The sequence below is a fragment of the Sus scrofa genome, chromosome 1 (genome assembly GCF_054392235.1).
Source record: "Sus scrofa isolate SSC_HxYL_T2T_F1_AM1 chromosome 1, Sscrofa_HxYL_maternal_Yorkshire_Landrace_v2.0, whole genome shotgun sequence".
Taxonomy (NCBI): domain Eukaryota; kingdom Metazoa; phylum Chordata; class Mammalia; order Artiodactyla; family Suidae; genus Sus; species Sus scrofa.
Window position 1 is genome coordinate 141,334,722 of NC_139383.1, and position 27,297 is coordinate 141,362,018.

General features: G+C 38.5%; 1 protein-coding gene across 1 annotated transcript in view; it reads left to right on the forward strand.

Moving 5' to 3' along the window:
- The window catches only part of RASGRP1 (RAS guanyl releasing protein 1), a 977,163-nt gene that overhangs the window by 218,722 nt on the left and 731,144 nt on the right, over positions 1-27,297 (forward strand). The window lies entirely within an intron of this gene.

Sequence of the window (27,297 nt, forward strand, 5' to 3'; positions counted from 1 at the left end):
AGCTGCACCCCAGAAGAGCTCTGATCTCAAGGGAAAATTTGTAAAACAGCTTCTCTGGGTAAAAGGGAAATGTTGGGGGCTCTGAGCTGCTAGCACCCTGGAAGAGCTGCATGATCTGTGGGCAAAGAGAAAGATTGTCCTTCTAGGACGTTTTAGTTGTCCAGTAAGTGGGTTGGTGGAGAAGTTTAAGATTGGTATTCTGAATCAAAACTTATTTCATTTTTTAAATTTTTTAAAAAAATTTATGATTTTAATATTTTATTGAAGTATAGTAAATTTATAAGGTAGTGATAATTTCTGCTGAATGACAAAGTTATTCAGTTATACATGTACACACATCCATTCTCTTTCAGATTCTTTTCCCACATAGATTATCACAGAATATTGGGTAGAGTTCTCTATGCTATACAGCAGGTCCCCGTTGGCCAATCATTCCATATACCTCAGTGTGCAAAACATATTTCCTTTTAATATCAGTGATTCTCATCATTTTGACCTATGAACTGCTTTAAGAACTTCATGACTGGTAATATGATCATTTTACAAAAAAATGCAATTTGAACCATCACAAAGAATTTTTGCAAATAATTTCAGTTGTTCAAAACAAAAACAAAAACAAACTCCCGGGAAAACCAACAACATAACCCTTAGGTCACTGGTCCTAAAATTTTAGTACATGTAAGAATAACACTGGGACAATACTCTCAGAAATTCTAATTCATTAGATTTTAAGGAGCTGGTCCTAGGATTCTGAATTTTTAAAAGCTCCCAAGAGAATTCTGATTCAAATTAGCAGGACTCAATACTAAGAAACATTGTCGTAGAGCTCCCTGGCTCTTAATTAAGAAACACTGCTTCATACTGCCTTAGAATTCCAAGGCTTCTGAATATATTCCCCAAATTAATTTCATCTTTCTCAATTTCAATCTAAAAAGAAAACCCAAGTCCCCCTCAAAAGAATTAGCTATACTGGAACACAAAAAGTAGGCTTTGTCCTGATTGAGCCAGTTTGGCTGGCTTCCAAGTCTGGCAAACACCAGTTGTATATTCAATTTCCAAGTCACTGGGTGACAGGCTGCCTGGCTTCATGCAAGCATGGGCACTCATCTGCTGCATTGTACAGTATAAGAACTGTCACTTAAGAATGGCTAGTCTCTGTGAGACCACTCTGGGTTTTCTCTGAAGCAACATCATCAAAAGAGTGATTACGAATGGAAGTTTAGATCACAGGCAGAGAAGTGGGTTGAATGGCAGATCTCTGGCAAGGCGATACTGTCCACAGAGGGTAAAGCAAGGTCTCGGTAGAACTAGCACTTGGTGACAAAGATTAAGTTGGATGGAGGCAAGAAGTTCAGGAGGGAGACTGTGAACAAAATGAAGTTGTTGGTCTTATCACATCCTGACCAACTTAAACTCACTAGACTTGACTGGACACAAAATACTCTCTATGGACATTTGCTGATGAATGCTTACTCATAGAAGTCGAGGAAATAAAAGCCCTGTGGATGGTCAAATTTCTCCCTCCATTCTCTTTCTGATGACTACTTCTTAGCATTGAGTTTATGCAGAAATTGTGAATAACTCTTTGTATGTAGTTTTCATTAGCAATCTTCTTTATGAGGGTGTGGTCTAGTTCAGGGGTTGGAAAATGTTTTATCTACAGTGCCAGATAGTAAATGTTGTAGGCTTTATGAACTACAATGCTCTGTTGTATGTTCATCATTTTTTCCTTTTTACAATCTCCTAATAATGTGAACACTATTCTTAGCTGCCTGATAGTATGAATACAGGGCACGGACTGGATTTGATCCTCAGGCTATAGTTTGCTGAACCTCCACCAGATCATTTCAACATGAAAGTGATATTATTGTGTTTTGACATGGTGTTTGATATTTTCTGATAGCAAATATAATCATTGGAAAAAACTGCAGGTCTTTGTTCCCCATCAAGAATATATCCCCTCCCTTATGTACTGATAGGAGAGCCTGAAGCCATAAGTAAGAAAAAGAGTGTTTTCTAAACTTGAGCCCTCCATGGGCATCTAATACTAAACTCTGTAAGGGAAGAGTTGAACTTCAACATAAAAATTCAGATCTGATAATGGTCTGTCCTTTCTGGGCTCTAATTTTCTTTTTTTTTTGCTCTTTTTGCCTTTTCTAGGGCCATTCCCACGGCACATGGGGGTTCCCAGGCTAGGGGTCCAATCGGAGCTGTAGCCGCCAGCCTACCCCAGAGCCACAGCAACGTGGGATCCAAGCCACATCTGCGACCTGCACCACAGCTCATGGCAACGCCGGGTCCTTAACCCACTGAGCAAGGGCAGGGATCGAACCGCAACCTCATGGTTCTTAGTCAGATTCATTAACCACTGCACCATGACGGGAACTCCTGGGCTCTAATTTTTAAAATTAGCTTATGTGATTTTGGCATATATTTTTAAAATATGAGCACATTATGGATTCCATGGATGATTATTTCATTGCCTGAGTACTCCCATGAGATTTAAGTCCAAGTAGACCTTATCTTAACTCTTGCCACATAATGAGACTCAACCAGAGGTAGACTTAATAAAGACCAAGTGATGTCACAGTTTGGAGGGTTTAAATAGCAGAAAAACAGTTGAATATTGAATCATCACATAAACACATCACGCATATAGTACCAAACTAGAAAGGTCCTATGGCATAGAGGTTACTTCTCTAATCTTGTTGGAACAGAAGACAATCAATTTCAGCACAACATTATTTTGGTCACGTTCAATTCATACTGTTTGAAGTTTTGGTAATGATATATTTGTAAATCTGTGTATAACTTGCCCTCTTATGAATGTGTGTGTGTGTGTATGTGTGTGTGTACTCAATTTAGACCAATCCCAGAGGTGTTAGGAGCCTATCACAGTAGTCAGTATGAAAGCAATAAGAGCCAGGAACAAGTCAGGTGCAGTCAGGATATTTAGAGTGTACTCATCTACACAAAGATGTCCTTTCCTCTGGGCTGAAGCCTCACTGTTCTGGGGCACATGGCTCAGCCAGCTGTGACTGGCTGGATTTAGCCTCACTTGTCCCCTCAGTTGAGCACTCTTGTTCAAGGGTATTTTCCAGCCCTGAGTGAAAGGGGATGAATTTGAGTGATAATCTGGAAATATAATCTTTGAGACTTCATGGCCAGTTAAATCTAGAGATCAAGGATTGCTCCCAACTTCTGGCTTTGGTGACTATTGTTTTAATAGTCCTTTGGATATTAACTTTGGAAAAGCTTTGGTGTGCTTAGAAGAACAAAACCCAAGAAAAGAGTATTTGAAGAGGGAAGCAGTGGCAGTAATGGGAATGGGTAAGCCATCCACTTCAAAGTAGAAACCTGAAGTGCTTAACCACTGCTTCCTTCCTGTATGTTTGTTTATTAGGGGGTTTCATAGGCATGAATCCACAGTGCCCCCTACTGCCTCACAGTGGGTCTGTGCCAACGTGCAATAGCATGGTCTATTGTCACCTGAATGGAGAACATTTTAATGCCAACTTCACTAAAGGTGGGCTTAGAGCTGTGATGGGGAAGCAGGACTCATGGCTGGGTAGAACTGGGAGATGCTTTCTTGGGCCCAGGGAAATGGGGGAAGGAAACTGAGCAGAATTTTAGCTGGTCATCCCTCTGCAGAAGCAGAGAGAAATGTTTATTTTGTGTTAGATACTTCCTAGACCTTGCAAAATAAACATGACAAGAATATAAGAGAACCAGAAGCAATATTCTTCATACTTTTGATAGGGATGGAGTGGGATAGTTACACAGGTAGTTGTAGAAACCCCAATAGGGGACCACATATAGAGAGGGAAACCTAGGGAACTTTGGGAGATCACTTTAAGTTAATAATTGCTCAAGAAAGTCTCCAGAACAAGCAAGCTTGCTTAACTACAAAACCACAAACAAAAGCGTGAGATGTGCCTCAGGTCATTAAAATGAGGCCTGCATTCAAGTTCAGCAAGACAAAGAAAGACCCTTAGGACCAAGGACAGGAGTTTGAGGACCGCCCTTCTGCTGATTTGATCTTATAGGGTCAAATCCTCTCTTACCAGATACCAAGGAAGAGCTCCTACTGGAAGAAAGAAGAAGAGGCAGTCTTTTCCTACCCCCCACTCCCCTTGGATTATAAAAATGTAGCCCACCTAATCCTCAGGGTAGAGCCTCCTTGCCTCCCCACTTGCATCTGTCACAAGCCTCTTATCTAAATAAATCTATTTCTTGCCTATATCACTTTGTCTCTTGCTGAATTCCTTTCATGCTAAGGTGCAAAGAATTTGAACCTTAGTAAGTCCAGATACAGGGTAAGTGATTCTACTTTAAAAACCTTGGGTTCAAGTCCCAATCTGGATTCTGTCTAGATTTAAGTCAGAAGTGTTGTCAGTTTCACTTTGAGAGTTTAGGCTGAACTCGGGAGGCAGAACACACATGTGGGACACTGAGAACACATCAGGATGCAAACATGGGAAAATCAGTTTATTACAAACTGGACATTGCTCTAAATAACCTCACGATGTCTTTTCACAGTAAGAATATATCATTTTGTCTGTAGGAGGAGTGTCAAGTAACGATAAAATCAGAGTGCAAGTGTCAGTTCCTGAATGGATGTAGTCGTGCGCGTGTGTGTGTGTGTTCTGTTGCATTGGGGTTGGTGAATATTAATTTGCAAAGGGGCCTTAAAGGAGGATAAATTAGGTCTATATTTCTGAGTATGGTACAGGGGGGCAAGAAATGCTTAGTAGAAAGGAAAGCAAATTCAGAGGCAAAAATAAACTAGTGGAGGTCAAACACAGCAAGAAGAGAGGTTAACAGTATCTCACAGCTGGTGAAATACTACAACTCTTACAAAATGTTTCCATAGCAGAAGCTCTGAAGCATGTGGAGCCTGGAGGTGTCCTGCCCCATTAGTGGGGCTTCTTAATGTGGAGCCAGGCTTTTGCTTGCTTGAGGCCTGATTGCGATAATATTTGGTCTCTTTCTTTTCATCTTGAGTTCACAAGCTTAGGCAAAGCCAAGCAGCTGGTATGTATTTTTGTCCTCTTGTGATGGTGAGTACTTTAGCTATTAGTCTTTGAAGCCTAAAAACAGATGGCAATAGCTCTCACCCAGTGTCCTGGAGCTCTTAATCAAGTTAATGTTTTGTTTGGTTGTATTGTAATGAAATTTAAGGACAGTTTGCATGGCATCCTTCCCCTATAATTGTAGTTAAATGAAGCCACAGACAAGGTGTCAAACACCCTTGGAGATAGTTGGTGGATGAAATGTCAGGTCTTTCTGACATTAATGCTCTTTGGTGGGGTTAACTTAGTAATAGCTATGTAATGTGTGACTTATGGCAATGAAATATTAAAGAGCCAAGTACTGCATCATAATGGACATACCTTTAATGTACAGATATAGCTGTCTCTTTGTTGTGTTCATATATATTGAAATGCAGGATAGTCATCATGGCAATGGCAAGACTAGCTTGGGACCATGTGATAGCTCTGCCTCAGACACTGAGGACACAAGCACCATCCTGCAGGTGAGCCTGTGGGCCATGGAACCAAGTTGTCTGTTTGCATCTTGGTTCTACCACTTGCTGAACAACTTTGGACCATTTATTTAACTATTCTATGAACTTCAATTTCTTCATTATAAAAGAATGTCTTACTGATGTATTCTTGTTATGATGGAGATAATTGGAGAGAGCTTGTATAAATTACATGCCGGTGTTAGGCATAAAGTAAGTGGAATATTTGTTTCTTTATTGCTGTTGGACCTGTTACTCTCTTGCACTCTACCCGGGATTTATTTATATTTATTTATTTAGTTTTGTTTTTAATTTAATTTAAAAAATTTTATGTTTTTATATGTTTCAGATGCACAGCATTATAATTCAATAACTATATATACTACAAAGTGATTACCACTGCAAGTCTAGTTATCATCCATCACCACACAGTTCCCTTCCACTCTCGTAACCACTAATCTGTTCTCTGTATCTATGAATTTTTTGTTTGTTTGTTTGCTTGCTTGTTTTGTTTTCTTAGATTCCATTTATGAATGAAATCATATGGTATTTGTCTTTCTCCTGACTTAATTCACTTAGCATAATACCTTCAAAGTCCATCCATGTTGGTACAATTGGCAGGATTTCATTCTTTTTTTTTTTTTTTTTATGGCTGAGTTATCTGGAATTCAATATGGAAATGATGCTTCCTAGGAATATTTAGACTTGTAGAGCTGAGTCATTCCTGGAAGACAGAGTAAAAAAGAGTATTTCAGAAGAATGAATATATCTTGATTAGAAACCTAGTACCTAAGTCAGCTCCTTCCCCCCTCTGTAGGTAATGCCAACACATATTCCACGTATGATGAAGCTTTCTTTCTCCCCTTCAAGGAACATCTACATTCGGAGTCCTTGGATTGAACTGCTATCACCCTCTTGCCTAGGCCACCACTCCTAATTCCAAACTCAGTCCCCAAATTCTTAGTCCATAAATCAGACATAAATCCTTTTGGTAAGAGAAAATCTTTGAGGTGTTTCTTTTGTTGGTTCCAAGCTGGGGCAGTAACACATGTCTAAGTCCTTCTAATTGAATGAAGGTCAAATCTACAATACATATCTGTCCATGCAGGTCAGACTATTTAAAGTGAGAATTTTTCCAGATAATTTAGACCATATGGTCACATCCCCCTCTTTTCACAATTGGAGCTCAGCAGGCATCTTCCTGTGGGCCCAATCTCCATCCTCACTGTGGGACAGCCAGCTCTTCTGTCTGCACCATAGGTAACTTTGACCCCTTACTTGTTCTGAATGCTCGAGTTCAACCTCTGGAAGCCTGCTTGTGCTGGGCATCCCCTTCTTAATCCTAGACCACTCACATGTTAAGATGCCAGGAAGATAAGGAGAAAGCAGCAAAGCGGGCCAAGAAGGAGCAACCAATTGAAATAGGATGACAGTTACTCAGGAGAATGTGGTTTCCAGGTGGCCAAATGAAAAAAGTATCAAGTATGAGGGAGGGGCCAGAGTTGCAAAGTACTGTTAGTAGAAGGAGTAGATGAAAACTAAAAATTAATCATTGGCTTTGGCAATATTGATTAGGTTATTTTTGAACATGAGTTTCTGTCTGTCTTTAATTCTTATGAAATTTCAAGGTAACTATTTGCATTCTTTTGCAAACAACCTAAGACCGAGGATACATCCCCTGTCCAGATTCAGACAGATAGAAACTGGCAGAACCGAGGCTTGAGCCCAGGTTTTCTGACCCTAATTCCTTTTATCTTTAATGTCAGATATTCACTTTTTTGTTTGACTTTCTATTATAGACTTTTTCTTCTTAGGAACTCACGTTTTAAGACTCACTGTACATTGTGAATGTAAAATTTTGTTTCACTTTCAGGGGTTTGAAGTAATATGAATCTGATGGGGTAATATTTTTAGAAAACCTCTATCCTACCTGAGAAGAAACCTAGACCTGAGAAGCCACCTTTAACATTAATCTTCCAAATATCCCTCAGTTCCTCTGAACATCCCTCAATATTCTGTAGAATGTAGAATAGGAAGAGGAAAACGTTAAGAGAGAGAGGCTCCATGCATCCTCACCTGAGTCCTTCCCCTAAACTCAGCTGCTTCCCCTGAAGACACTTCACTTCTGAGAAGTCAGTATGTATTGGCAATGGCCATCCAGTGTTCTAGGCAGCCCCAGGTAGCCAGTAATTCTGGGATCCATGAGCTCAAAGATTCTTGAAGAAACAAGACCTGGGTATAGTGTCTGTTTTTATTGTTCCTATTCCGCTCTAAGCAAGCATGTGTATGCAAACTGTGTCAAAGTCATCTCAACTCTATCTACTGCTCCTTAATATTGTCCTAAGTGTATATTCAAAGAGTATTGCACATGCAAAGAGTTTGGACGAGCATCTGTGCACAGCATTATAGTACTGGAGTTCAGGCTCTAGCATCAAGTGATTCTTTTGCAACTCAATGACGAATGCCATGAAAATGGAAAACTCAGATTAGAATGTGCTTTAGGCTTTGTAACAATGTGAATAGGACTTCTGTGATAAGAGGCTAATGAATATTTTTGTCTGTTAGGGGCCCCAGATGTTTGGGTAGACTGAGAAATGCCATAGATGTTAATTACTTGAGGATAAGAGAGGAACAAGAGGGAGATTGGTTTGACTGGCTCATTGTTCTCCAGTTACTTTTGTGCAACATATGGATTTTCCATTGTAAAGTTTTCTCACTGAAAAATCAATACTAATTTTAGTGATATGGGGATGGTACAAAGTGACAACCTATAGGTACAAAGAAACAACCTACAGGTAATTGGACTATGCATGAGAGTAACTTGCTTCTCACAGTTATCAAATTCACGCTCATCGAATAATTTCTGATCTGATGTCTTCTTTCTGCGTATTCTTTGCTTTTCCACAAACCACAAATGACAGCTGTCATCATGAGCTTCATCAAAACCTGAAAAATGTCATTCTCAAAAGTTTGGCACTGTAGACATCAGTAACTTTTCAGATATTCAAGGCTGGAAAGAATCTCTTAAAACTGAAGTTCATTTTGAGACATAAGCTAGCAAAATTCTAGAATTGCAAAATCCTAACAGAGAGTTTACCAAAAACTCAATGTTAATTAAAACAACCCAAGTAGTGAGCTGCTTCTAAGTTTTACAAGGCTGTTTTGAATAGTTTAAAAGTAGAGACTTATGCTAAGTTGAAGTGCCTGGTCCGTCCAGAGCCCTGTGTGTGTCCAAGACAGCCACAAAAATGCTGAAGAGAATCCATGGCCTTGAATTCAGAGCCTCCATGACTGTGCCTATTGTTTGTGAATGTGGTTGGAAACTAGGGCTCAAAATGCAAACGAATGAAACCTGCCTGATAAGGAAAGAAGCTTCTGGAATGGTAGGGACCCAAACAGATTCTGGAGGGTTGAAAAGGCTCTAAGATATAGATTTTATGTTAAGTAGTTTATCCGCTAGAGCTTGACATATTAGTCTAGGATAGATGGAGCAGGATGTAACAACATCAGCTCAAGTAGAACCAGGAATTCATCCACCATCTTGCCATTAAGTAGCTGCACATCATGTTGGCTCACTCAACCTCTCAGTGGTTCTGTTTCCTTATTGGTAAAATGTGGGGAGAATGATGGTCACTGCCTCTCCCAGGATTAATGAGGTGGTATTCACAAAAAGCATTGTATTCTTAGGAAAGAATGCTCTGTGGCAAGATGTTATAGGGCAATAACATTAAAACATGTGCCTGCTGTTACCAAATGGATGCCACAGCTGAACAGTCTTGTATCTCAAATATAAACCAGTGCATATGGAACTGCTTATGGGTAACAGATGACAGGCTGAATAAGTGAAACAGTTGATTATTTTACGGAAGGCAGTTCATGCTTAAAAGCATGCTTTATGCCTGCTATTTCATCCTCAATACACTGAAGACATACTTGAGAAATCCCATTTAGATAATCACTGGCCATTGATGGTAGAAGTTAGAATCGGAGAAAAGGATGGGGTCATTGAGTCTGTTTCCAGGGAGACAATATGGAAGAAGCAATTCTAGCAACAATGCCTGGATGCTCCTGCTGTGTGTTAATTCAGCTCCACAAACCTACCTCTGCAACTGTGGCTGTGATAAATACCAGCCTGAGTCCAGGATGGCTGCCCCTGGGCTCATTCTTCATGGTTGCCTGAAATCTTTTGTATAAGGACCACACTGGAAACCCCAGGGATCATAAGTGGATAGCAAGGCTCAGTATTCAGAGTGGCACCTGTGAATATCCACCTTGCTTACGCTAGTTGTGTAGACACATTTCCATTTACCAGGCAAATAATATGTCAGCTGATTCCTAAAGAGCATCTTTCCCTGTATTTGGAGGTTCTAGGATTCATTTTATAAATAATTGGCTGAAATCAGATAATTTCATTTCCCTAACTTAACTCTTCTGGTGGATTGCCATTGTACTTAGGGAAGAGATCCTATCTTTTTAACACAGTTTCCCAGGACCTGCCCCAGCTGGCCTCCAATCTCCTCTTGGACCAGTGCTCTTGTTTGCCATGAGGCGCTTCAGGCTTACTCCCACCCTGAGCCTCTACCCTTGCTGCTTCTTCTGGCTAATGTGTTCTCAGATCTCCTTAGGCTGGAAGTTTCACATCTCAACACAGATACTGCTTTCTCCAAGAGACCTTCCATGACCATCTGATCTAACATCCTGCATCCCCTTTCCCATTTTTCTTCACTGTATCACCTCACTGGACTGTTTTTCAAAGCACTTACACTCACTGCAATTATCTTACTCATTTGTTTCCTTGATTATTGTTTCCTGCCCATGAAAGTAGAAAGCTTGACTGTCTTTATCACTTTTGTGGCCCCTGTGCCTGGGAAAGCTTACATGGAACATAGTAGGTTCTTATTAAATATGACTTTGGTGGATGAATTCACAGGCAACATTATCAATTTAGATGTTCAAATTCTGTATTTGCAATACTGGTCACTGTGACTTCCCACATGGTGACATGCTTGCTCTGGGGAAGATTTTTGTCTAATGTGTAGTTGAGATGGTCTGGGGTCATTCCTTTCATCAAGACTTGGCTTGAAAGACAAGAGAGAACTTGTAGAGTATGAGATCTAGTAAGAGACAGATGTTATTGGAGTGATTGAACATGAAAAGACTTTTTACTACCTAATTTACTTTAGTTTTCTAGATAGATAGAGGGGCACAGGAGACCAGAGTTCACATTTCAGTTCTCACACTTATATGTGGAAGGTTGGAAAGAAACTCAACCTTTCTGACTTTGTATTCTCATATATTGCTTGCCTGATCTATATCTAATGGTTGTTATGAGGACCAAGTGAGATTACTGTGGCTGAAAAGGCTTTAAAACCTTTTGAGTGCTATTTAGATGTAAAACATCAATGTTTACATAGGAAATCTTGACTCCCTGCCTTCCTTACCAGGTGGTGATTTTTTATTCTTCTCATCCACATTGCCCATTGCAATAGGTATTCAATACATTATCACATGAGTGAATGAGTAAATATTGTTACTATTCCTTCCTGCTTATCACCTCTTATCTCCTCATTATAAGCATTATTGATTTTACGTTTATTTTTCACATTCTCTTTTAAAAAAATGTTTTTTAAATTGAAGTATAGGTGATATAAAATGTTGTGTTGTTTCTAGTATGCAGCAAAATGATTCAGATATATATGTAAAGAATATATATAATATATATTATATAAAACAAATATATAATGTATAAATTATTATAAATTTTTAAGATATTTTCTGTTATAGGTTATTATAAAATGTTGAGTAGAGATCCCTGTGCAATATAGTAGGGCCTTGTTTGTTATCTATTTTATATATAGCAGTGGACATATGTTAATCCCAAGCTCCTAATTTATCCCTTCCCTCACCTTTCCCCAAAACTGAAGTTTGTTTTCTCTGTCTGTGAATCTATTTCTGTTTTATAAATAAGTTCATTTGTATCATATTTTGGATTCCACATAGAGGCGACATCATATTTTCTTTTGACTTCACTTAGTGTGATAATCTCTGGGTCCATCCATGTTGCTGCAAATGGCATTATTTCATCCTTTTTATGGCTGAGTAATAGTCCATTGTCTATATGTACCACATCTTTATCTGATTCTCTGTTGATGGACATTTAGGTTGTTTCCATGTATTGGCCATTGTAAATAGTGCTGCAGTGGGTACATGTATCTTTTCAGATTAGGGTTTTCTCCAGATATATGCTCAGTTGTGGGCTTGCAGGGTCATATGGTACCTCTATTTTTAATGGAACCTCCATACTATTCTCCATAGTGGTGGCAACAGCTTATATTCCCACCAACAGTATATAAGTGTTCTTTTTCTCCATGCTTTCTCTAGTGTTTATTATTTGCAGACTTTTTAATGATGGCCATTCTGACTGGTGTAGGGTGATACCTCACTGCAGATGACATGACACTATACAGAGAAAATCCTAAAGATACTACCTCAGAACTACCAGAGCTCATCAATGAATTTTCTAAAATTGTAGGATACAAAAGTAATATACAGAAATCTCTTGCATTTCTAAACACTAACAATGAAAATTTAGAAAAAAAATTAAGGAAACAATCCCATTTACCATCACATTAAAAAGAATAAAATACCTAGGAATAAATCTACCTAAGGAGGCAAAAACCTGTACTCTGAAAGTTATAAGACACTGATGAAAGAAAGAAATTGAAGGTGACACAAACAGATGGGAAGATAGGGAGTTCCTGTTGTGGCTCAGTGGTAGCAAAACTGACTAGTATCCATAAGGATTGGGTTTGATCCTTGGGCTTGCTCAGTGGGTTAAATATCCAGTGTTGCAGAAAGGTCACAGACACAGCTCAAATCTTGTGTTGCTGTGGCTGTGGCATAGGCCAGAAGCTGCAGCTCTGATTCAACCCCTAGCCTGGGAATTTCCACATGTCACATATGTGGCCCCAAAAAATAAAAAAGCAAAAAAGAAAGATGCATTGTGCTCTTGAACTGGAAGTTGGAAGAAACAGTGCTGTTGAAATGACCGCACTACCCAAGGCAATCTACAGATTCAGTGCAATCCCTATCAAATTACCGGTGGTATATTTCACAAAACTGGAACAAAAAAAATCTTAAAATTTATATGGAAACACAAAAGACTCCAAATAGCCAAAACAGTCTTGAGAAAGAGCAAAGCTGGAAGAATCATACTCCCTAACTCAGACTATACTACAAAGCCACAGTAACCAAAACAATATGGTACTGGTACAAAAACAAACTTAAAGATTAATGGAACTGGATAGGAAGCCCAGAAATAAATCCATGCATCTATGCTCAATTAACCTGTGACAAAGGAGGCAAGAATATACAATGGAGAAAAGACAGTTTCTTTAATAAGTGGTGTTGGGAAAACTGGGCAACTACATAGAAAAGAATGAAATTAGGACATTTTCTAACACCACACACAAAAATAAACTCAAAATATACAAACAACCTAAATGTAATACTGGATAATTTAAAACTCTTAGAGGAGACCATAGGCAGAACACTCCTTGTCATAAAGCATAGCAATATTTTTTGGGGATCCACTTCCTAGATTAATGAAAATAAAGACAAAAATAAACAACCTAATTAAGCTTAAAAGCTTTTGTGCAGCAAAGGAAACTATATACAAAATGAAAAGACAACCTACAGAGTGGGAGAAAAATTTGCAAAAGATGTGACTGACAAGAGGTTAATTTACAAAATATACACACACCTCATACAACTTAATATTAAAACAAAATACCTAGTCAGGAAGTTCCTATTGTGATGCAATGGAAAAGAATCTGACTAGTATCCACAAGGATGTGGGTTCAATCCCTGACCTCACTCAGTGGGTCAGGGACCTGTCATGCCGTGAGCAGTGGTATAGGTTGCAGATGTGGTCTGGATCCTGCATTGCTGTGGCTATGGTATAGGCAGGTGGCTGTAGCTTTAGTTCTTCCCCAACCTGTGAACCTCCATGTGCTATGGGTACAGCCCTAAAACGGCAAAAAAAAAAAAAAAAGAAAAAACAACCAAAAATGGGCAAAAGACCACCTAAATAGACATTTCTCCAAAGAAAAGATACAGGTGGTCAACAGGCACATGAAAAAATGCTCAGTATTGCTAATTATTAAAGAAATGAAATTCACACTCTCTTTTGTAAGCTACTGACCTTGAGTTGAACAGTTTCACAGGAACATCTCTCATTTAAGTGAACTTTAGTGTGAATTCCAATTATTGTCATTGCATATGGTCTGGATCTGGGTTTTAGCCTCCCAGGGCACTGCGAAGGAGAGAGGTTATCTGTCCAATAAACAGAGTGAAAGTCACAGATCCCACTGGCCATAGCCTTTTAGGGTATAGACTCAGAATATTTGAGACTTTTTACTAATCAAAACCCCACCCCATGCCAATCTATGTACTGTAACCATTGAGGAAACTGAAGTCAAGACCTTAGTGAATCATGTCCTAGTCTGTTGGGCAATACCTTTATTTTGGGATTTGGGCTATTTGTAGATTGCCCTTTTTTGGTATAAAGGAGGAGCACTGTTTATTTCCATTTTGCAATAAAAAGCTACTGACCGTTCAGCCAGAAAGCAAATATTTTCACTTTGAATTGCTTTCTGGACATTTTTCCAACAGTGTTTGATTTGAAGCTGTGAAACACATTACTCCCCTTCCCTCCTCCTCCCCCGCCCCACCATTTCCTTTTAGGTGGATCAAAACCAATGCTTTAAAAAGTAAAGCCAAAAAAAAAAAAATAAATAAATAAAGCCAGTATTCTTTGATTGCTTCTTTACCATATGAAGGGATCAGAGAGGCTGAAATAAATGCCTGTTTGGTCCCCAAATGCTGCCGTCAAGGAAAGTCTGCCAGCCAACCAGGTGTTCCAGAATATCTTGCCTTAGGCCAGCCTGCCCAGAGACTGGCATTGAAGTATGTCTGGGCTTTGGTATTTTCTGTGTAGCTTAGAATGCTATCTTTGGGTACATTTATTAGGCTGCATAAGAAATATTGTACAATCTGCATAGTGATGAAGTTATGTATTTCTTAGACATGTTCTCCAGTCATAGACTATTCCTTTTACAGACCTTTGGATCCCTTAGGTTGTTTTTAAACTAAATTTTAATTTTTTATTTTTCCATCTGGATACACTCTCCACTTTCCATTTATTTTACTGAAAATTTCTAGCTTGTTTGTTTCTTTATCCATTGAAAGCCTTACCTCCAAACCTATACCCTTTACATAATAACACACACACACTCACCTCAAAACAAATGATCAAAACCTTGAATTTAAGAGTTTAATTTCATTTCCAGCTGTAATTTACTATCAGTAGCTTGGCTGTCTTTTACTTTAGTCATTTCCACCCCTGCTTGGTTCAACTCGAGGCACTTAATCTGGATTGACTCATAGTCTAAGCATTTAGTAGATTTGTACCTTTCCTTTTTATTTTGGTGACATTGCCTAGGTATGCCCTGCCATTCTTGACATAGTTGATAGTAGTAAGTCTTCAAAAGACATTTTTCTTACTTGTTAGTAACAGCAAGTGACAGCAGTCGAATAGAAAAAAGGGAAGAAAAATAAAAATAATTTCAAAAAGAATCAGCATGAACAAAATAGCAATGAGTTGCAAATTTACAGAAAGAGCTTGAGTATTAATATTTCAAATTCCTCAAAAGTGGATGAACTCTCTTCTCATTTTTCCATAGAATCCTTTAAGTAGAAGATGAAGGATGCTTTGCAGAGGTGAATAAATGCATCGCCTATTATCTCTGAGTGCTGACTCAAACTTTCAAATATTTTGAGTGGTAGGAAAAAAATAAAACCAAGACAATTTTGTTTTATGAATTTGAAAAATGTTATTTAAACCCCAGGGAAAAAGCCAACTGGACCAAACCTGTTTTATTCCTCCTGGATCCATTATATACCTTGGCAAATTAAACGCTTTGAGAAGTCCTATAGTAAGGCATCCTATTTAACTTGGTATTTCCCGCATTTAGTAGAGCATGGAATTCTTTTCTCATAGAATGAGAATTAGCAGCTCATAGAAAATGTCCACAGAACACAGTTAAAAGAAGGGTTCTGATCATTCTAAAAGTAGTGAGTGGGCGTTTGGGGGGCACTGTCTCTGTTCAATGATCAGCTGGAAAGAATCAGGAGAAGAAACAGAGTTCTATGGCTGCAAGCTGTAATAGAGGGTGAAAGCCAAGATGTGGTCTCCAGTGGTGAACCTCTGCCCACAGCGAGGGCAAGACTGAGGGTGCAGAAAGGAACTGAGATGTACCACAAGACCCTGAGCAGGCACTCAGAAAGGTTCATTCTTCAGGTCAGCCAGGCTTTTCCAGCTTAGTTGGATATTTGAATTATGTAGTTGTTTCATCTTGCCTTCAAGACCATTGTCTGAATTTCTCTTTTCCAACATAATACGTGGAGAAAAACAACCTTATTGAGTCATTAATAATTACTCAGCGTATCCCTGGTGAGTAATCATAATTGTATTTTAAAAACAGGTTCAAATTATTTGTCATTGTTTTCAGTTTAAGCCAGATCAATTAGATTTCCTACAAATCACACACACACACACGCACACACACACACACACACACACACACACACACACACACATACACGCATATGCATGCATACACACACCAGTCACACCCCCATATCTGTTTTTCATTCTGTGGTGACATGTAATGAAAGGTTACTGTGAACTTGGTCCACATAAGACAGCTGCCCTGCAGATGTTCCAGAATTGTATTAAATACTCTACACATTAATGTTGGCTTATAGGAGTCTAAAGCTGTCATCCCAACCCAAGCACTTTAACCTCTCTTTCCTCTGCAATTTACTTTCAAACTGAGTGATTAAGGGACAGTATGAAAACCACATGTAAAAATGCCCACCTAAGTTTTCATTTCTTTTTTTTTTTCTTTTAAATTTTTCATACGTAAAAGCAATGGGGGAAAGCCAATGTGGAGATACTGGGGCCAATCAGTGGTTTACTTTGAAGCTTACCAGGGACACTGAAGAAATTTCCAGTACGTGGATCATGTTTGAAGGGTCAGATCAAAGAAAGAAATATGGAGTGTCAGGACCTGGCATCTCCTGGGTTTGCATGTTCAAAATGCAGTGTCCAAGGTACTTTTCATTCCCTGTCCATGTTGTGTTTTGTATCACTCTTTTCTTCTCAGAAGTCCTCAAAATTGGAAGTCATGTGTGAACAAAGATATAAACTATCATCACATTTGAAAAATAGAATTGTCAGGTGGCTTTGGATTTAGATTTCATTTGGGGTTCGATGATCCCTGGAAAGGTTGAAATCCCTGGTAGTGAAGTATTTCATGTCCTTCACTCTAAGGATAGCTTCTAATTTCATTTAACTTCTAGTTGTTTTTTCTTTGATTTTCCAGGATCCTCAAAGGAATAATTGTAACTTTATCCTCCTTGGAGGCAGTGAGGGGAAGGTCCAACAGTTCTCTCTGGTGAGACTGGGTATGAGAAATGGACTAATATGCAAGTGGCTTAGACTTTGTACCTGCTAAGATGTTATGCTTTTCAAGATAGTACAGAGCCTCATGACAAACCCATGATCTTCTTAAGTTCTAAATGGAGGCATAAAGTTCTCCTGATAGCAGTATTTCATGGAGAGTGTGGTTGATGTTTGTACTCCGAACTCAAAACCTAACAAGGGATTAAAGTGTGTTAAGACCAAAAAAAAAAAAAAAAAAAAAAAAAAGTGTTGCTTGATGAGCTCTGATTTTCTACCCTTCTCCATGAATACGTAGATGGACTTCACCTAACCTTTCACTTCCTCATCCACTGTCCTCTGTATCTGCCCTCCAAAGATTCTGGGAATGTTCTAAGTCTGGTTAATAAAAAAGGTGTGTGTGTTTGTGTGTGGATGCTACATATGCTTCTGACTTTGATTCTTGTCATAACATTCCCCACGATTTCCAGAAGGCCAACACCTTGAAGAAGTATGTCAAACGGCCTGTGTTTGCTTTGTGAATGTTTTAAATTCTGGACACAGTGTTTGTTGGTTCTGGGTGTGCTGTAAGCATTTAATTGGAAATCAATGCAGTGATCCTTTCTCACTTTATTTTCTTGAAGAAGATTTAGTATTAGACAACCATGTCTCTGGAGCTGGGGTGACTTTCCAGAAGGGAACACATAGCCAAGGTTTTGCTTCTACTTAAGTACCCAGCAAAGCTTGGCCTCACACAAATGAGTTGTGACAAGTCTGTTTCTGGCTGTGTATTTGGATCCCAGAATACCATTCCCCCTTGTATTTCATGATTCTGTCACTTCAGGGTTATAGTCACTCATCTTTTACCAGCTTAGATTTCAGTTTCCATAATAGGCCCATCTGCATTCCAGAATTAAATTTCGTTTTCCTGGGAAGAAAACACAAAATCATTTGCTTGACCCCTTGAGTTGTCAATTCATCAGTAGGCCAGGCTCTGTGCTTTGGGGCAGTTCAACAAATCGTTTTGCCACTGACCACAGAGTTTGATGGAATAATCCCTTTCTGCAGAGAGCACAGAGGATGGTCCAAGTCAAAGCATATGGGGAATGATTTCTCCTGCCATCTGCATTTTGCATAGGATCGTGTAACCACCAGACCAGCAGGGCCACTCATTCACCTTGTCAGTTCCAAATAGATCTCAGAAAAAAAAGTATCTGAATCCAAACAAAGAAACAGCTTCAGTTTTCTCATGTCTTCACATCCTTGGGTCTTAGGCATTAAAATATTTCTCTTCTAAGTTAAAAATCTCCTAAGATCTTTTTAAAATTTTCCAAAGCTTCCAGTGCAGTGGGGCAACAGAGTCTCCTTATAGGTTTTTTGTTTGGTTGAAGGAATTAAACAAACAAAAAATTTCCTCTTCATCCAATTAAAACTTTTTACTGTTAAGCTTGTGTTATTACCCTTTTTACTAAGGTATATTTAAATGAATCGCTCAAAAGTTTGAAATAAAATTAATATATGTATATATGTTAAAGGTCATGTCTATATAGACATTTTTGGATAGTTTTGACCAAATATATGAAAATTAGTAAACGGCATGAAAGTTTGGAGGTTAATAGCTGGTTCCTTTTGGATCACTATGACAAGTGTTCAAAAATATGGGCAAAACTTCTACTTTCCTGTTGGGTGTTCATGTGCTATAGATGAATAATCAAAACAAAGGACTAAAGAGGAAATTCAACTGAGAATAGTTATGGATTTTTTTTCAATGACTAAGAAACATGGTATGGTGGGAATATTTTTTGCTGTACTCAGTTCTCACTTGTGTTTCTTTTTCTTCAGAATTCCTAACACATTGCTCTGGTAAATATTCTATTCATTAATACTTGGTGTTTTAATTGATTCCTTTGAAATTCATTGTCATTTTGTGGCAACACTGACTTCTACTGCTGGTGGCTGATCTTGTGGGAAGAATGAATTTAGCACCTGGTCTGTAGTTTATACTTTCATGTATTCTGATGAGTCAAAGTATAGAAGGGCCGTGATGAAACCAGAATAAGATAGAAAGATTAGCAGAAAGTTTTTGCCTGCTGCTGCCTCTGTAGAATGTCATGCAGGTGGCCCTTCTGGCCAGGAGTTTTAAGTAATGTTTCATTTATCAGGGTGGAAAACTTATGGATAAACATCCTCTTAGAAATCCTAAAACAATAGCATCTCTTTTACTTGCTGTTTCCTTGGGAAGTTCTAGAAGAGACAAGAGGAAAACATGCTGATTTTGAAGAGGAAAAGAGAACCAGTCCCTTTTAAAAATTTATTTTAATGAAGTGCAGTTGATTTATAATGTTGAATTTCTGCTGTACAGAAAAGTGATTTGGTTGTGTGTGTGTGTGTGTGTGTACACACACATATACATATTATTTTTCATATTCCTTTCCATTATGGTTTATCACAGGATATTGATTAGAGTTCCCCATGCTATAGAGTAGGACTTTGTTGTTTATCCATTGTATATATACTAGTTTGAATCTGCTAACCTCAAACTCCCAATCCTTCCCTTCCCCACCCCCTCCCCCTGTGTCACCTTCCCCTTGGCAACCAAAAATCTCTTCTCTATGTCTGTGAATCTGTTTCTGTTTCCTAGATAAATTCATTTGTGTCATATTTTAGATACACATAACTAAATATCATATGGTATTTGTCTTTGTCTGACTTAGTTCATTTAGTATGATAATCTCTAGATCCATCCATGATGTTGCAAATGGCATTATTTTTTCTTTTTATGGCTGAGTAACATTCCATTGTGTGTATGTATCACATTTTTTAATCCATTCATTTGTTGATGCATATTTAGGCTGTTTCCATGTCTTGGCTATTGTGACTAGCACTGCTGTGAACATTGGGGTGCATGTATCTTTTTTAATTACAGTTTTCTCTGGATAACTGAGAAGAGGGATTGCAGGATCATATGGCAACTCCATTTTTAGTTTTGTGAGGAACCTCCATAGTGTTCCATAGTCAAAACCCAGGGTTTATATCAGTACCTCAGGAATCAACCATAATTTGTACCTATAATCTTAGTGGTCTCAGCAACCATGTACTGAATAATATTAAGGACTTTGTGAGTTAAGAAAGTTAAAGCCAGGTCTGAAGTCAGTATGCATCCACTCATTCTTGGATAATATGACTCTTGGGGAAAGAATTTGTGCTTTGTTACCTCTAAATCTTGCAAGGTGCTTACTAGTGGAATAATGGCAAATACTTATAATACCAGCAGTAGTAATTATTAAATGTTCGCTATAAACCAAGCCATATACAAAGCCCTTGATATGCATTAGTCTAGATTATGTATGATTCTACAGCACTTTTATTAGTATTCCCACCCTATAGATATGGAAATTGAAGCTGAAAGCTTCTATAACTTGCCTGAGGTCATGCAGCTGGTGAAGTGGGCCAGATGATAGTCCCCAAAATGTATGTCTAGGTGCTTAGGCCCCAGTGCTTGTGTATGTGAACTTATTTACAAATAGGGTCTTTGTTGATGTAGTTAAGTCAAAGATCTTGAGATGAGATCATCCTGTCCTTAGAGAAAAAGGGAGAGGAAGATGTGTGCCTCACATAGAGAGGACCATTGGAAGATAGAAGCAGAAATCAGAGTGAACCATCTACAAGACAAGCAATGTCAGAGGTTTTTGGCATCTTCAGAAGCTGGATTAGATTTGCCATCAGAGCCTCTAGAAGCAAGCGACCCTAACAACTCCTAGATTTTAGACTTCTGGCTTATAGAAATGTGAGACATTATTCTCTTTTAAACCATCCTATTGGTGGTTATTTGTCACAGGAACTATTAGAAACTAATACAGCTAGCAAGTGACAGAACCTACATTCAAAACCAAAATCCAAAGCCCATTTTTGAGCTCTATTCTTTCTATATCCCCCTATTGAATAGAAATATTTAGTAATTTTTGCTTCATTTAAATTATTTGCAAAAAGCAGATGGATAGATTTTGTATCTTTTCATTTCTTTGGAAAAATATCAGTAAAAGAATGCATGTGGGGTAAATGGCTGTGTTGTTTGGTGACAGCCCTTTGGAACAGCTATGAGCATGTTCCCATAAAATTCCCCTTTAGTTTGCATAAATAACAGGTCATAAATAGCAGAGATTTAGTATTTTAGAGTCTTTGATCAGATATATGTTAAAAACCTCCTAAAGTGATGAGGGCATGAATTTAACGAATGTGTCTTCAAGCATCCTAGGGCAGTTAGCCCTTGACTCAATCCCAACATTGAACCCCCGACCAAATCTCTCTCCAGGAGCATCCATCCTCATTTATTTTTTTTTTCTTCAGTAGATGTGATTATTTTAATTTATGTAAGTTCCTCATTCTAGTTGTTCTTTTTAAAAAAATAAGGCCATATTTTTAGTTATTAAATTCAACAGACAAAAAAGTCACTCAGATGACTCCAAAAGTTTTTATGAGCTCACCTGCAATTTCCATGCTTAGCCCATTGCAGATGTGGTTTAGTCTGCAGAAATGTAAAGCGATGGAGAAAGTTAAGGATGAGTGAACTTAGAGAGGAAAGAGGGAGCACAGAATCTCAGATATTACCCATGAGGAGAAGGCAGGTGTAAGAGGAAAAAGAACTACCAGGAGAATGACTGAAGGAAAAATACAAGGTTATGCTTGTGGTGTACATTTGAAGAAAATAGTGGATTTGTACTTTTGGTGCCATCAGTAATGACTCTGAAAGAGTGGACTTTAAAGGACGTGGAACAGAAACCTGGATTGTTCTCCTTATCGATTCTCATTAGTTTTTGGTTTTGGTAAGAAGACTTCTTTTGCTGTGCCCTCCGTCAACACTAGCCAGTGGCTGCAAATGTCAAACAGAAAGGTCACTCCACAAGTCTCTAACCCACCCGTGGGTGCCTGTGATTCCTCACCCCAGGGAAGACTTTCCATTCTCCTCATGCTAAAACCAGTGTGCTTTTTGGAGTAGCATTATTGGAATGGCAGGACATGTGTATGGCTTTTTCTCCCCTAAGCCATTCAGTTTCCTTCTTGTAAAATGTGTTCCTCATTGGAACTTCTGAAGTTGGCATTATTATCCCTATCTTTCAGGGGATGTTCATTGGTCCGTCCTGGAACACAGGGCTCTCAAAGACCCCTACGGTCTCTGTGGAAGATTGCCTGATTTCTTCCTAAGTGGATGAGTAATTGGGAGTTGAGAGCCTCTGCTTCCCCACCCTGTAGGCCATTCCAGGCCAGTCTAAGTCTGGTGCTATTGCTGACAACTAGCTGTAGAAATGCTTTAAGAGTTGGAGGCAGCAGTAAGTAGACTAAAAGCACAGGGAAGGAAAATGGATTAAATCTCCATTTCATTCCAGGAGAGTTATATGTGTCTAGTTATAGAAAATGCCCCAGAGCTGCCAAGGTTTAGTTTTTTCCCCTCATCTCCTTAGGGGAAGATAAACTAGAGATTTTTTTTTTTTAAACTGTTGATATCGTTAAATTCTAAACCTCCCTCTGCACATACCAGCAACTTTCCAAAAGCTAAATATGAGCACTTTAGGCATAGGTTCATGAGACAAAGTGAATCCACTAATATACAGTTGTCCATTTTCCCAGCTGTTAAAGTGCAGATTTCCAGGAACTAAATTAAAATTGAAGATTGCCAGCAACTATTTCCAACCAACTGTGTATTGGTGCTTGAACTTAAGGAGGATGTGGTTAAAAAACTGTAAGAATATATGTTTTTTTTTATTCTTGCAGAGAAGTGCCTCTGGAGAGAAATAGATAAAACACTTTATTCCATTATAATTACCTTACTCTTTGTCTTTACTGTTTTAATTTCATTTTATTCAATTAAAATTGGCATTTTCAATCTACAAAAAGTTCTTTGGCATTGATACACACATAAAAGCCAAAGGAAAGAGAATAAAAATGACTTGTAACTCTACCATTTGAATAATAACATCTGGTAACATTATGAATTAAGTAGAGGTAGCCTTCAAGTTAGTTGTGTATTTGTGTGTCTGTGTGTGTGTATGTGTGTATGTATGTGATTACCTGTGCGTGTGTGTAAGATTTTACAAAATCAGGAGTTCCCGTCGTGGCGCAGTGGTTAACGAATCCGACTAGGAACCATGAGGTTGAGGGTTCGGTCCCTGCCCTTGCTCAGTGGGTTAATGATCCGGCGTTGCCGTGAGCTGTGGTGTAGGTTGCAGACGCGGCTCGGATCCCGCGTTGCTGTGGCTCTGGCATAGGCTGGTGGCTACAGCTCCGATTCAACCCCTAGCCTGGGAACCTCCATATGCCGCGGGAGCGGCCCAAGAAATAGCAAAAAGACAAAACAAAACAAAAAAAAAAAGATTTTACAAAATCAAAACCATGCAATTTTAAAATAGGCTTTTTACACTCAGCTATATAGTTTGAACATTTTTCCATATCGTTATTATCCTGTGGCATCATTTTAAGTGGCTTTATAATATTTACTTAATTCTTATTTTGGTTTTTTTATTTTTGGAAGTATAAAAAGATGATAATTACCCATTATGTAAATCTTAAAAAATGTCTCTGATTAGTTTTATGATTAAATGAGTGTGCATGTATGTAAGGTTTTGGATATTTCTTGTCATTCTCTCCTGGAAAGAAGGAAACATTTACACTTTTCATCAGTCGTGGTTTAAAGACCCCATTTTCCTGAACCTCCGCGGGCATACTTTTTTTCAGTCATCACCAGTTTAGTAGGCAAAATACAGTGTTTTATTGTTTAAATTTATGTCTGTTATTAGAAAGGATAAGAATATACATATTATCCAATCATTTTTTTTTCTTTTCTGAATTATCTAGTTATTATGCTGACCATATTTTTAGGTCTTTATTTTTGTTGTTTCTGTTGCTGATTTTGAGGTACTCTATAATTAAAGAAAATCTTTTTTCTGCTGTTAATTTCTTTTATATTACTGTGTATGTGTGTGAGTGTGAATTTTCCATTTGTTTCTAATTTTGTGGATGGTATTTTCAACATTCAGTGGTTTGCCTGTTAAGACAAATTTTTCACTAATGTCTTTTATTGATTCTACCTTTAAATGTTGTCTTAGAACTTCCACATTCCAATATCAGAAAAGTTGATGTTTCTTACCATATATTTTAAATGGTGCTATTGTTTATATTTAGCTCTTGAGTATGTTTAGAATATAATTCGATGTATGTTATAAGGGAAGAAGTAACGTTCTTCTTTATATCTAATTAAGTTCCTAAATAATCCATTATTTCTCTACTGATTTGACGTGATACTTTTTTATTGTATTTTATATGAACCTGCCCTTTTTTTTGAACTTTAAATTTTGTTCTATTTATCTATTTGCTCCCAGATTTCCATCACACTCTTAATTATTATTGTTTCATTATATGGTTTAATAACCTGAATGAGTTCCCCCTTTTTATTACTTTCAACTTTGTCTTATTATTTAAAACTTTTTTGCTGGATATATTAATAGATCATTCTCCCAGGCCAATTTTAGAATGATTTTATCAAATGAAATATAAAAAAGAATAAAGAAATGTTCCATGGGTATTTTGATTGGAATTGCAATTGCATTTTTTTTTTTTGTCCTTTTAGGGCCACACCGGCAGCATATGGAGGTTCCCAGGCTAGGGGTCGATTCAGAGCTACAGATGCCAGCCTATGCCACAGCCACAGAAATGCAGGATCCGAGTTGTGTCTGTGATCTACACTGCAGCTCATGGCAATGACGCCAGGGATGGAACTTGCATCCTTATGGATACTAGTCAGATTTGTTTTTGCTGGGGCACAAAGGGAACTCCTGTAATTGCATTTAATGTGTTAAATTAACCTTAGATGGTCTGACATCTTTGCAGTATTTACTCTTATTCAGACATGCTCTTTACTTGTGCTTCCTTTATGGACATTTCCTGAGGTTATAGCAGATAATTCTAATTCTCCTCAGGGTGTGTGGAATTCACATATTCTATGTTTACCCCACCATGTGACTTAGAGGCTGCCTCAATGTTGGCATTATGCAGTGTTGTGGCCAGGCAAAGCAAGCAGGCAATATGCTCTGCTGTCCTTTCAAGCAGAAGACTTGAATTTGGTTAAGTAAGAAGGGGGAAGAGCATGATCAAAGACAGGACAGAGCAGGTGATTTTTTTTTTTTTGGTCCCTTCTTTAGTTGGTAGTGAGATAAATTTCCATAGAGTAGGAGGTAAATTTCCCTGAACCATGAGTAGTAATATTTGGATCATCAAGACCACTGGAGATGACCAAGGCTGTTGCAGTACTGACCTTGTGCCTCATGATAACCAACATTCTGCTCTCAAAAATGGGAGTGGGGCTTGAGCTAAGCCTGAAGACTCAGGCACCCCCATACCTCTTCTCTGGGCCCTCCCTCTTTCCCTTTTTCTCACCTCAACCCTGGCAGGTAACAAAGGATGCTACATCTCTTGTGCCTTTTCATGGCTCTTTGCCCAGGGCTACCTGCTACAGGTAGTGGAGTCGTTTTTGATAATGTATGATACAGAGATTTTCTTGAATAGCCTCAAGAATTGGATCATTCCTTGCTTTGTTTTCTCTCTCTTCTCTTATTCTTGAAAATGGGAGTGGGTGGGCAGAATAGGGAAATAGAATCTGGTTTTCTACCCAGAAATAGTCCCCCAATTGTCTTACTGCTACCATATTAGCCATTTGTTCACTTTTGTCTTGAGGTCAGGATTACAGGAGGTTAAGAGTTGAGTAAAACTGTGTAAAGACTGCTTTTGCTGCAGTCTTTAGAAAAGTAATGTATTTTGTCTCTAGGTAAGGTGCATGTTTTTGTACATCTCAGATTTGTTCTGTGCACATATTTTATTTTAGACTCACTATTCACCATTGAGGTAATTACAGGGCCAGCAATCACACAGATAAGAATAATGTCTCTGGTGAACCAATTCCATGGAAAAATTTGCATCAATCTTCACTTTGAGGAATAGAAACCATTTTATTTGAAGAAAGTTCTGGGAAAACTAAGAGTCCTGAGGATGTGAGTAAGGGAGACATGGTGGCAGGTTGGTTGCTGTTCCTTTTTCCACTCTAGGTTTTGCATAGCCCTACATTTTTGAAGTTTGTGATATGACAAAACTCAGGTATTGTCCGTGGTGTGTTTCTCCTCTGGGTGCTGTTAGATTGGAATCTGCTTTTTTTTTTTTTTTTTTTTTTTTTGTCTTTTTGTCTTTATTGTTGTTGTTGTTGTTGTTGCTATTTCTTGGGCTGCTTTCACAGCATATGGAGGTTCCCAGGCTAGGGGTTGAATCGGAGCTGTAGCCACCGGCCTACGCCAGAGCCACAGCAACATGGGATCCGAGCCGCGTCTGCAACCTACACCACAGCTCACGGCAACGCCGGATCATTAACCCACTGAGCAAGGGCAGGGACCGAACCCTCAACCTCATGGTTCCTAGTCGGATTCGTTAACCACTGCGCCACGACGGGAACTCCTGGAATCTGCTTTTGTGAAGAGTTGATTTGGGGTTAAGGCTCTTCAATACTTGTTGGAAGAGTTCATTGTGGGTGATGCAGGCTGAACTGTAGGACATTTTTCTGTCATAGCCAGAGGCCTAGAATAAAATAAACATCCCTAAATTGCTTTCCTTCTTAGATAGAGTCTTGCCTTTGGCTTTCTGAGATATACAGAAGAATCTCTGTTTGATTCCCTGAAATATGGGCAACTCTTAAACATAGGGTTTTATATTTCTGATCTCTGCATTGTCTCCATTACAGCATGTGAGAACAAAGTAAGGTAGAAGACATGAACAAAGTGTTTCCATGGAAAATTCTAAATGTGAAATCGAAAGAGAGGACCTAGACTATTAGAACCAAAATAATTTGGTTCAAACCAAGTCTTACTTCCATTTGTCCTGTTTCATCTGGGACCCCCAGAAGCATTTATGAATTTCTGCTGAAAAAAAGGAGCCACAGATATGAAATTAACTAATTATAAGGAAAAGGGGAGATAGATTGGTGCAAAATAGAGGGACAGATAATATGCTACAGAGTGTGCAGAAGCAGGAATGATTCATTCTAGTTGTGGGGAAGGAGTGACAGTTCTACAAAGGTGACGGTATTTGAGTTAGACTTAGCTTTTCAATATGTAGAGAACTGGAGTAAATGGGAACATTTTAAACTGGGGCAAGAGCATAAATACCAGGCCAGAATTATGAAAGGTCTTCCGGCTCATTTCCCAGAGGCACTGACTGCAGGTGGAGTAAGGTCAAG